This window comes from Galleria mellonella, unplaced genomic scaffold (assembly GCF_026898425.1).
Source record: "Galleria mellonella isolate WM207_F2 unplaced genomic scaffold, CSIRO_AGI_GalMel_v1 utg72, whole genome shotgun sequence".
Lineage (NCBI taxonomy): Eukaryota > Metazoa > Arthropoda > Insecta > Lepidoptera > Pyralidae > Galleria > Galleria mellonella.
The window spans coordinates 273579-285125 of NW_026442144.1; positions in this window are offsets into that span (position 1 = coordinate 273579).

Genomic DNA, 11547 nt, shown 5'->3' on the forward strand with positions numbered 1-11547 from the left:
TTTTCTTGGACACCAAAATAACTCCCACGTAAAAACAGTGGAGAAAAATCTAGTATTTAACATGATCTCAACTCAATAACATGCTCATATTATTTTCCCCTCGGGTTACTGATATAATTTTTCACATTTTAGGCCACTTCGTCATCATTTGTGACTCCCATTTGAATTTCTGTCTCAGTTCCGAGGGCACATCGAAATGGTACAATATCTCATTTACTTTTGATTTATTATCTGATAGCGTTTCCATTTTAACTTTTTCTCTTAAAGATCTTGCTACAGTTGTGATGTCGTTATGTTTCTCATTACAGTGATCATGTAATAAAAGTGTGCATCTCATTAAATTTAATAATAAAGAATTATATTATTTATAATAAGTAAATGTCAGTCTATAGCGAAAGCTTATGTTTAGCAATTAATAGATGACGGCTGATAAGATGAAGATGATTTATGACTAAGTTTAAAAAAATACTAATTAAAATAGTTATAAATACTATGAAGCCATAATTCATTATCATGTAAATCTAAAAATAATAACATTTAAGTATTTATAATTCCCATCCATCGAAAGTTTCTATGATATATTAACATTTAAGTAACAGTCTTTAGTAACATACTACTACTGCCATCTATTGATGCTTTAGCGCAAACATTTTACTCGTATGTGCCTTTACGAAATTAGGAGAGAAAGAAGTAGGTGATTGGGTACTATTGTAATTGTGATTATGTATTTATAATTCTTGTTTAAAGGGATTTCCTCAGGGTTGGGCCTATAATAATTTTGTTGAGTTGCGAATCGGTTTTTTAATCGGTCTTAAATTGTACCTTAGTCGTAAGTCAGATATTACTATAATATTGCGTGATACACAATAATCAATCTTCCAATGAATGAATTTCATAAAACTGTGCGCATCAGTTGTACCTAATATAAGAATGTCATATTGTACCCAAACCATGTGTACTGCGTATATTAGTTTCTCATAAAATGTCAATAATATTTGGGCGGCCGAGATACTCTCGATTCTGTTTACTTTGTTGAATCGAATTTTCTATGACACCTTTCTATATGGATTATGTATTCATCCCCAACCCAACAGTCCAAGTCGTCACACAATGTAAATATCTTAAACTTGTTTATATACTCTGTTCCACATCATATTATAACCATATCTAACTGTAGATTATAACGTTATACGTCATAAAAACGTCAAACTTTTCATAAATCTATTTTAGCTATTGTTTTGTCTTTTTCCTCTATGCTAAATTCTGACTTTGAAAGAAAGGGACAAAATACTTTAATGATTAAAATAGGTTTATAATAGGTGTTAGTTTTTATGAATAAGGGGGTAAATTACTAATGCCAGAGATTATATATTTTACTGCCAAAAAGAGATACAGTCTCTTATCATGCTCTATTATTTACTTTATCATTACATTATACTAATTTTTACACGCGACTTCATTACCGCGCGCGAATTCATTACCATACCATTTTCACCCATAAAAAAAAACACTATAGTCCTCGGGGATGACAACATATGAAGGCACCACAGTATATTATCACAGTGTATTATATGATATCCATGGTGTTCACATCTATAGGCGACAGTTGTCACATTCCATTAGGTGGGCCGTTTGCTTATTTACTATTCTAAGTATCAAAAAAAGACGTCTACTTTTTTTTTTTTGTGAAACAGAATGTTTTATTCAGTCATTTAGATAGGTATATATATTCACAAATAACTGCCTCAGGTAACATTAACCCTGTAACGGCAGCTGTTTTCACTGGGAGACTTTTCAGCAGGCTCCATTGCTCCGAGGAGTAAGTAAGGGCCCTTTTGTCGAGAGCCTCCGCCTCATAGTGTTCAGTATCGCATCATTAATCTAAGCAAACGTGCGCCCTATCGAGCCGTGCAATCGTAGATTATCGAAAACACTGCTGTAATACTCTCGCTACATTTTGTTCACATCACGTGTATGGAAAAATGCTAAGTCTGCGTATATAAATGTTTTAGCATCCTTTTATTAGATAAGTGTTTTATGTCTCATATTCATGCCCTTGTGTCATATTTATTTATATACTTTTGTAAATTTACTTTAAATATAGATAATAGGTTATAACAAAAATGTACATAGGCAGACTTATTGCTTAAAGGGATTTTTTCCAGCAACCTTGAGAACTCGAAAGCAGAAAATATGTATAGGATTTGTATATAAAGTATAATATAATTATATAGTGTAAAAATAATACGACAATAAATTATATTATTAGTAATAGTATCATATTATATAGATCGTATAATATGTTTTTCTCTTTCCTTCATCACTATTTTCAGACATCTTAAGTATATATATCTAACCTTAAGTATATATAAGCTGACTTTAAAGTGGTTTACTTGGGCACCTCTATCCTATTCGTTTTTCTACCGTGAAACAGTTGTGTTTGAATGGCTTAGTTTCGGTTTGAAGAGTGGGATATGGCAATGAATTTACAGGGTACAAAGTTTTTACACCTGAGTCCTCAGAAATAGCAACACATGGGGAGTATCATGAGCGAAACAGTATACTCTGTTATGTCCATGGTACTGCTCAGGTCTATAGGCGACGATTACCACTTTCCATCAGGTGGGCCGACAGCTTGTTTGTTATTCTAAGTTGCATAAAAAAAAGTTTGATGGGCCAGCTGATAAAAAATGGTAACAGTCCACTATGGGCATGAACAGAACTATTAACAGTACATTATATGTACATAGTTTTATTCATATCTATAGGTCCAAAGTACTATTGATATCAGCCGTTAATTCTCCACTGCTAAACATAGATTTTCTCCATGAAGGGTAAGGGGGGAGGGGGATTGCCAGTTGTTATACTTGGAAGGCGAACTGACAACCGCAGTCAGGTTTTGGTGATGTTTTAGGAAAGAAATTGCTCTCCATCCCTCGATCGTTAAGTTCCCTTAGTCGCCCATTATGACACACCCGGGAAAGGAAGGGGTGGCCCATTCTATGCTGGGACTACACGGCAATGGTACTACTTATGCCTTACTATTCCTAAGGACTAAGACATTAAGTCTCGTAATATATAATTTCACTACCACATCCATATTACAGCTGCTTAACGGCAATAACACGAGTAAGACAGACATACCCATGTAAACTACTTTTGTATAAAATCTCTGTCTGGTAAGTAAGTGTGTGTAAATATAATAGAAATCAAACAAGACAGCAAATATAAAACACAAGATATAATTACATTGTTTTGCGAATCAGTTACGTATTTATTTGTCCGCTGCGTTACGGCAACATAGTGAACTTTCCATTTTGTCCGCAGCGTCACGTACGTGACAAACGGCTCGTCTTAGGGATCGCCAAATATCGTTTAGTACGTGCGCCAAGAAAACCAACCCGATGTGTAAATAAAATAAATCAAATATATAAGTAACCGTCTGTTTCTAACGCTCAAATAATTCCAACGGCGATAGTTTATTTTTATCGGAATAAATATATTATTATTACATTGACTATTGTCGTAGAATGTTTTTTTTATTGTGAAAATACTTATGATATAAACTAAAAGGCCGAAAGCACATCTGCAATGCCTTTGTTATTGCGGGTGCTCATGGACGGCGTTAGTTTTTTACCATCAGATGAGCCGCATGCTCGTATGCCCCCTGTGTTATAATGTGTATGTATTCCCAAACGTAAATAATATTAAATTAAAGAATAATTTTACCACCACAAGTCGCTTCTGGTATATGTAATATGGGATAAAACAGCACGGTTAATTAAAAAAAAAAGTTATATATCTTTACAAATATTATAAACAGAGAGTTGTTTGACAGTAGCCTACTAATATATAATACGGTCAATCGATATCTCCCAGTCATGCGGGCAAAGTCGCAGGATATAATTATTCTCTTTATTTTGGTCCAATGAAAAAAAAAGTATGTACACAACAACAAAAAATACACGAAAGATATACGACCTTAAAAGAAAATTATCCGACGGTAAGCCACTAGCTACCAACCGTATAACTTCTTAATAAAGTAAAAGACTGGCCTGTTGAAACATAAACCTTTGTAGGATGTCCCATACTTCCTTTACTTACAGAGTCATCTAAACAAACAACTTTATGCCGTCCACATTTTTAGGCATAAAAAGAGAGTAATTCGTAACTGGTAAATAACATTATGTACATCGCATTAGCGGGGTCCCTAACAGTAATATCATCATGTTCTTTTGTGTCGCGTCGTACGCTAGTCCCATATAAATAAGGTCCTTATCCAGTTTTCAAAGACGACTCATGTTAGCACGTGTTCGCGAGTTAGGGCGAAAGTTCGCCGGGTGCCTCTGCCGGTCGTTCCAAATGAAATTTGCCCTACTGACGTCGGCCTCAAGAAGAATGTACGCTATCGGAGGGTTGTAATTATTGTGCTGGAACGGAACAGAAACTTCTTGGTACGTAATTTAATTAAAATGATAATACATATTTGGGAAAATACCAAATTGCAATTAAAATATAGTATTATATGAATAAAAAGGCTTATGTCCAGCAGTGAACGGATAATAGCTGAAATGAGGATCATGATGATGTGTATAAAAATAAAATGGTTAACAGATGTGATTACTAGGCTGAAATGGAACGGAATCTTCTTGGTAGAGAATTTAATTATAAATAATAATACTTATCTGGGAATATTTCAAATAACAATGCTTGTATATTTTTTGAAATTTATATAAAAACAAAAACAAAACATTTATTTATGTTTTTTTTTTTCAAATTACTACATTTACTGATTACTAGTAAAAATCATATGAAAAGATATTAGATTATAACATATATATATATCTGCCGTGTGGTCCCAGTATAGAATGGGCCACTCCTTCCTTTCCCGTGGGTGTCGTAAGGGGTGACTAAGGGAACTTAATGGCTCGAGGGATAGGCAGCAGCGTCCCTCTTAAGACTTCACCCTAAAGCCTAACTGCGCTTTCCAACCCGCCTGCTAAGTTCAGCATGGATAGTTAACGGCTGATATAATGATATATATTTCCAACAACTTCAATTCCTCCTGTATCCACAGTTTCATAACTCACACTAATAATTTCAATATCACTTTTAAATAACGAATAAAATATTAATTTATAACCAATAATTAATTTAATTGTAGGTGAATATCACACACTTGTATAAAATATACATTAATTTAATAAAGTATATTCGTTATAAGACTAATAACGTACCATATCCAAAATTTTATGCTTTCATTTGTAGGTGTTAACATCGGGTAGATACGCGATTTCTCGACACCGCCAGTGCCTTCAGAGAAAATTCACTCAAGCCTCCGTCAGACGCGAATGTGTTTTTATTGTTTTAAATGCGTACGTTATTTTCCGCAGCAGCCGAGCGCCTTGGAGAATTTTGTACGAAGTTACGTCGCCGTACGTGGTCCAATTACCCGGACTGTACTTCTTTAAGATATTTTTGTTTCGTATTGTTTGACGTTAAACTGTTTGAGTGTGTGGGAGGGGCTGTCGTTGTGAAATAATGCAAACGTTAAATCTAGAACGCGCAGCTTGCACGAACGAATTTATCAAATTTTCAAATTTTTTTTATAACGTCATTCTTATGTTTTATAATTATAATATTTATAAAAGATTTTTTAAAACATCTACATATATGTTACAAAGTGCATAATTGTTCTAAACTAACATTGATTGTCTTTTGAGATCAATAGTCATGAATTCAATTCCTATTTTATTTACAACGCATAGCTTTAAATGGTAATAATTCCTTTATATAGTTTTATCAAAAAGTAGCAAAAAATATTAATTACTCATTTTTTACCGTTATCACCATCAAATGATCACCGAAATTTGTCTTCCATTATGAAATGAAATTAAATTTATTTGCTAGAAATGTTCTTGATAAGATATTGCATTTGTATTTGCACAAGTATACAAAATATCCGTTGTTTCACAACATCAAATAGCATGCAAATACTAATAATTGAATTCACATACACTTCTTTAGTTTTAAATAACTTATAACATTATAGTTGTCAGCTAATAATAATAGGCCTCTCCCAAATCACAGACAATGTAATATAGTACTCAAAGACCACAAGGAACCCGAATCCACTTGCCACTTATGATGGCCTGCAACTGAGAACTGCAACACTAGATCGTCGCTTCAACTGGAGAGAGGTCGTCCTACATTATGGTCGATTTTGAGTTGCTATTTCTCTAAACTTATCTCTAAACCTAATATTTTAATTTGATAATTTCGCGAAATTTTTGTTGTAGCCCATTAAGGGCTAAATTTATAATACTTTTTACTTAATGTATTACAAACTTAGTTCATATTGGACGTTAGTATAAAGGTTTCACTGTAATATTATATTGAAATTAATTTTAGAGATAAGTTCAGAAATCAACAATAGAAAAGAAGCGATAATAATAAGACTTACACTTTGCCTACAATCAATTTAAACATCATATCAGCTGTTAACAGTCTACTATTGAACATGAGCCTCTCTGCTGGGGGATTTTGTCGGTAGTTGCCACGCTTGGCAAGCGTATTGGCAACTACAGTTACGCTTTGGAGTTTACCTATAACCCAGTAAAAGCAATCATAACTTTGCTTACACTCAATTTAATCCCTGTGTGTAATTAATAATATTGGCAGTAAAAATATGTTTAAAATAACTTCAATTTATTTAATTTACGAATTCCTTTTTACAATTTGTTAATTGATTTAAATATTTTCATTTTATTCCATGACAAAATCCACTTTTAAATTTATGTTAATTGAAATATCTTGAATAGAAATTCTAAAATAAAATACAAATATTTCTATTTTTACATCTATTCTTTATTTGAATTTATATTTTAATAATATAAGATTTTTTTTTAATAATTGTTATAGGAATGAAAAAATATCAAGATTTTAATTTCATTAAATGAAATTAAAATCTTAATATTTTTTAAATAATATTTATTTATTTCTTAGTTAAAATTTATAAAACTTAACTACATTTTTTATTATTAGAAACATCTAGTGTTTGTATCCTTTAGATATCTGTTAATTAATGTCGCTTTAATATATAAACAGATTTGAGATCTTCTTCTCTTAATCAACGCAGGAAAAACTGCAAAATAATCCCAATTAATTTTACCTGTATTCTTAGTTCTTAGATAATAAAATCTACTGTAAGCTCACTACAATTATATCATATTTTTTACATTAAAATTATATACTGCCAAAATAAATACACTAACAGAAATAACTATTCATTGCGGCTGTCAAAACCAAAATTCAAGTGAATGTTCATGAAAAATGCGATACTTAATAGCTCATATTTACGGCAATGTTCCGAGTTAGACGCAGGCAATAAATATTAAAGCGGCAAACAAGCGAGCCGGATTAAACGGCAGGGCACGTCCCGCCAAACTTTCGATTCCAATACGGTGTCAGTCGATATTAAATTAAAAGCACCCACGCATTCCTCCCGCGTCTTTTTCCTGTCCATTTGCAAGGACCGTGTAGAACCCGGGGTCACATCTCGCTGCTAACCTAACGCTTCTTGCTGCGTTCGGCTTAATATGGATACACCAGGCTCTTTTGATGAATTCTGTAGGTGCAAGTACAGCAAATTGTCATAAAACAATGGGAATTGTCAATAATAGAAAACTAGTGAGCCCATTATTAGCAATATAGTCTAAGAGATCGACCTCCTTTTAATTATTATTATTTCAGCCGTTAACTGTCCACTGCTGAACATATACCAATAATTGTCACGCTGTGCAGGCGGGTTGGCAACCGCAGTTATGTGTTTTAGTGATGTTTTAAAAGGGACGCTGCTGCCCATTCCTCGCCCTCCCTTAGTCGCCTCCTACGACACCCATGAGAAAGAAAGAAATAGCCCATTCTATGCCGGAGCATTTTTGATTAATTCCTGGTGAATTCGTCACTATGAACCAACTTACCAGACTCATTCGTATCCCTAAAGCACAGGTTAAATTACCATTCTATTTATATTCCGTAAAAAAAAATAAGTGGTAACAGTGCAATATCAATGTATGAGACTAATATTGAACGTATGCCTACTAATATTATAAATATGAATGTGATTTAAGTTTAAATGACTAAACAGATTCGAATAAAGTTGAGTATACAAATTAATATATTTTGAATACGTTAATATCCTTGCTATTTTTTATTATGACGATGGGATCTAGTTAATAAATTATATGGGGATGAAATACTATTTCATAAAGAAAACTTTTATTATGAAAACTGGTCTTAATATTTTTTTTATAACACAGAGGGCAAATGAACATCTGATGGTAAGTGACTACCGCCGCCCAGCACCCACAACACCAGAGACATTGCAGGTGTGTTACCAGCCTTTTAGAAAAGAGTATGTTTTCTTAAAGGTTACAAATATTGATTAAAATAAATGTTTGATAAATTAATCTTTATTTCTATAGACATGTCCATAGTAATACAACGGTTCCAGGGAACAAATTTCTAGGCAGGCGAGTGAATGGCGGCGCATACTTGAGTGATGGCGGACTTTTTTATTTGAATCGTGTGCGAATGCGAAAGTCCAGCACCAACACCTAGGCTCGTGGCGATGTTGTGATACATCGCATACAAGGGTCCTTTGACCTGAGGAGCAATGATATTTGATAAATTGTTCACATTCCTAGTACCAACATAACAAAATAAATATGTTGGTAGCAGATCAATACATTTAATTTGAATTACTGTAAGCGGGCTCCACTTCTAGTATATAAACTTCTGAGAAAACGCCTTTTTTTCAATGAGAGATTACTATACCTATTCATGTTACATCAACCACCACTTAGATATTCTACAGGTCATAGAAAGAAACAGGTATACTTCTTCTTCTTCATCCTAGCCTTAATCCCAGCTATAGCCAGGGTCAGCTTACCTGCTTTACTGTTCTGCTTTGGTCCAACTTGTACATTTTTCTCAGACAAAGCATTGGCTCACACGTCTTCGTACACGACGTCCAGCCAACTTTCTTGGGTCGACCACGAGGTCTAACGCCATCTATTTATAGATTTAAGCATCTGTGACTAACGTATTCTACCGGTAAACAAACAGATATATTATAAATGTGAAAGTGAGCTTGTTTGTTTATTACCTCTTAGCGCCTTAACGGCTTAACCAATTGTATTAACCACTTAAACTGTGAATACACGTATTTAGTACGTATTTAGTATATACGTACTATATGGATTGAAGAAGGATATAGGCTACTTTTAACATCAATATATCCCAGTCGCGCAGATAAAGTCGCGGGTAAAAACCAGTCATACATTAAAATACAAATGTTTATATTATGTGGGGATTTAACCAGAGGGAGACTTTGTACAAAAGTCGATTGCTTGGGTACCTCTGTCCCATTCGTGTTTCAACTGTGAAGCAGCTGTGTTTGCATGGCTGTGTTTCGGTTTGAAGGGTGGGATATGGCGTGAATTTACTGGGTACAGAGGAATAACACCCGAGTCCTCAGGAATGGCAACGCATGGGGGTTATCATGAGCGAAACAGTATACTCTGTTATGTCCATGGTACTGCTCATGTCTATAGGCGACGGTTACCACTTTCCATCAGGTGGACCGTCAGCTTGTTTGCCATTCTAAGTTGTATAAAAAAAAAAAGCTGCAAAAGAAAAAAAGACCATGAGACAGTAGTTTAAACCACTACACTACCAAGACTGTGAATATTAACATTCATTTATCCTAAATAATTTTAAATGTTAAGTAGGTATAATAGTTTGAATGTTTGTGATGTTCTTACTCAATCACAGCAGATCATCTAAACGAATTTTAAAGAAATTAGATTTACAGAAAAACCATATTCTGTCCTAAAAAGACACTTCAAGATATAATTAGTACTGTAATAAACCTAAAAAGAAAACATTGTATTTAGATTAGTACAATGAACTACTAAAAGAGACATACGTTGGCAATATCGTGCCTAATGGCACATAACTACATGTATAGAATAAACATTTTTTAACGTGGAAAAAACCGTCGCAAAAGCAACTCACGCCTTACGAGATGTTTTCTTACATGTTTTATTTAAAATAGAAGTCAGTTTTCGCACGACCCTTACGTCGGGGGGATGCAGGGACATCGCCGTACAAGGTCGTATTGCTGTCCCCTGAATTTTAATGTCCGCCTCCCTTTGATAGTTGTAAAAATGATTTCGAAAGACAGCCCTGAACGACTCTTTAACATGACAGCGGCCGTAACCAAACAATTCATTTTTTATTATTTTGTAAATATATCTGCCAGATCGTAATTCCAAATTCAAATAAAGTTTGAATTTAGAGAATAACATGGATACATACGTTAGTATATGGACGCAGGCGGGAATACTATATATATAATATAGTAATCCTGCCTGCCTCCAGTAAGATTTCATTATATTTAATGTATATCTAAATAAAATAATAATAAATACATTACCAAAATAAATAAATATGCTCACGAATATGTATTCTTAAATAAGATGTCAGACACATTTTAATTGACCCTATATGACTTCACTGTCGCACTTACTTTTCTCATTATTTTCATGTTTCGATTCGTATTCCTTGGCGACAATTGTTCGATTTCATAAATAGCAAAGATATCATAGATTAAGATTATCACTAGATTTCAAATATTTCTCACCTGTAATTACAATATTTTCTTTTAACTTTTCTATGCAATCCATGTACATTTTAACAATTTATTATTAATATAAAATTTAATAATAATAAATCAACAAATTTATCATAGCCAAAATGGTGGAACAGAAAAATATGGTCCTCGTAAACAACGACACAACGTTACAGTTAAGGTCCCCTTCCCATCCCATTTTCTGGTCGTGCCAGCCTCGCATTTTCGTTAATAGATGTGTCACTAAATTTGCTTTTTCAATTCGGTCGACGGGGACGACCGTGCCCGTGGTGCGGTGTCGTGGTGGCGGTTTCAATCAAAACGTGCACGCACTCGCTCCACATCCTCACCAGAGCGACGCCTTTTAGAATAAGAATTGTCTTTTTCGCAGTACTCAGCGACAACGGGTACAGAAATATGGAGAGAGCTTTATTCTTTGAAAAAATACACAGAAGTGTGCGCTTTTTCACCAACCATTTCTCTAAATCTATCTCTAATATTAACATATCTATTTGATATAACAATGAAATCTTTATTATAAAAACCGATATAGAATTTTTAACAGATTTAAGTGAAAATTATTGCAAATTTCTTTTAAAACAATAATATAATAAAACAATAATTACGAAAAATTATCAAAAGGGAAATATAACATATAAAACTAGGTTTTCTCTCAGATAAATCGGACACAAGCGAATTATCCAGACATTTCAATATCAAATGATTAAAGTTTAATTTGGATAATTTCAAATAAATATGATTGTTACTTGCTCCGTGCTTCAAAAAGCCCGTAAAGCCGTCGTACAGTGAACGTGGTTCACTGTACGATGTAATGTTATGAAAGATCTTAA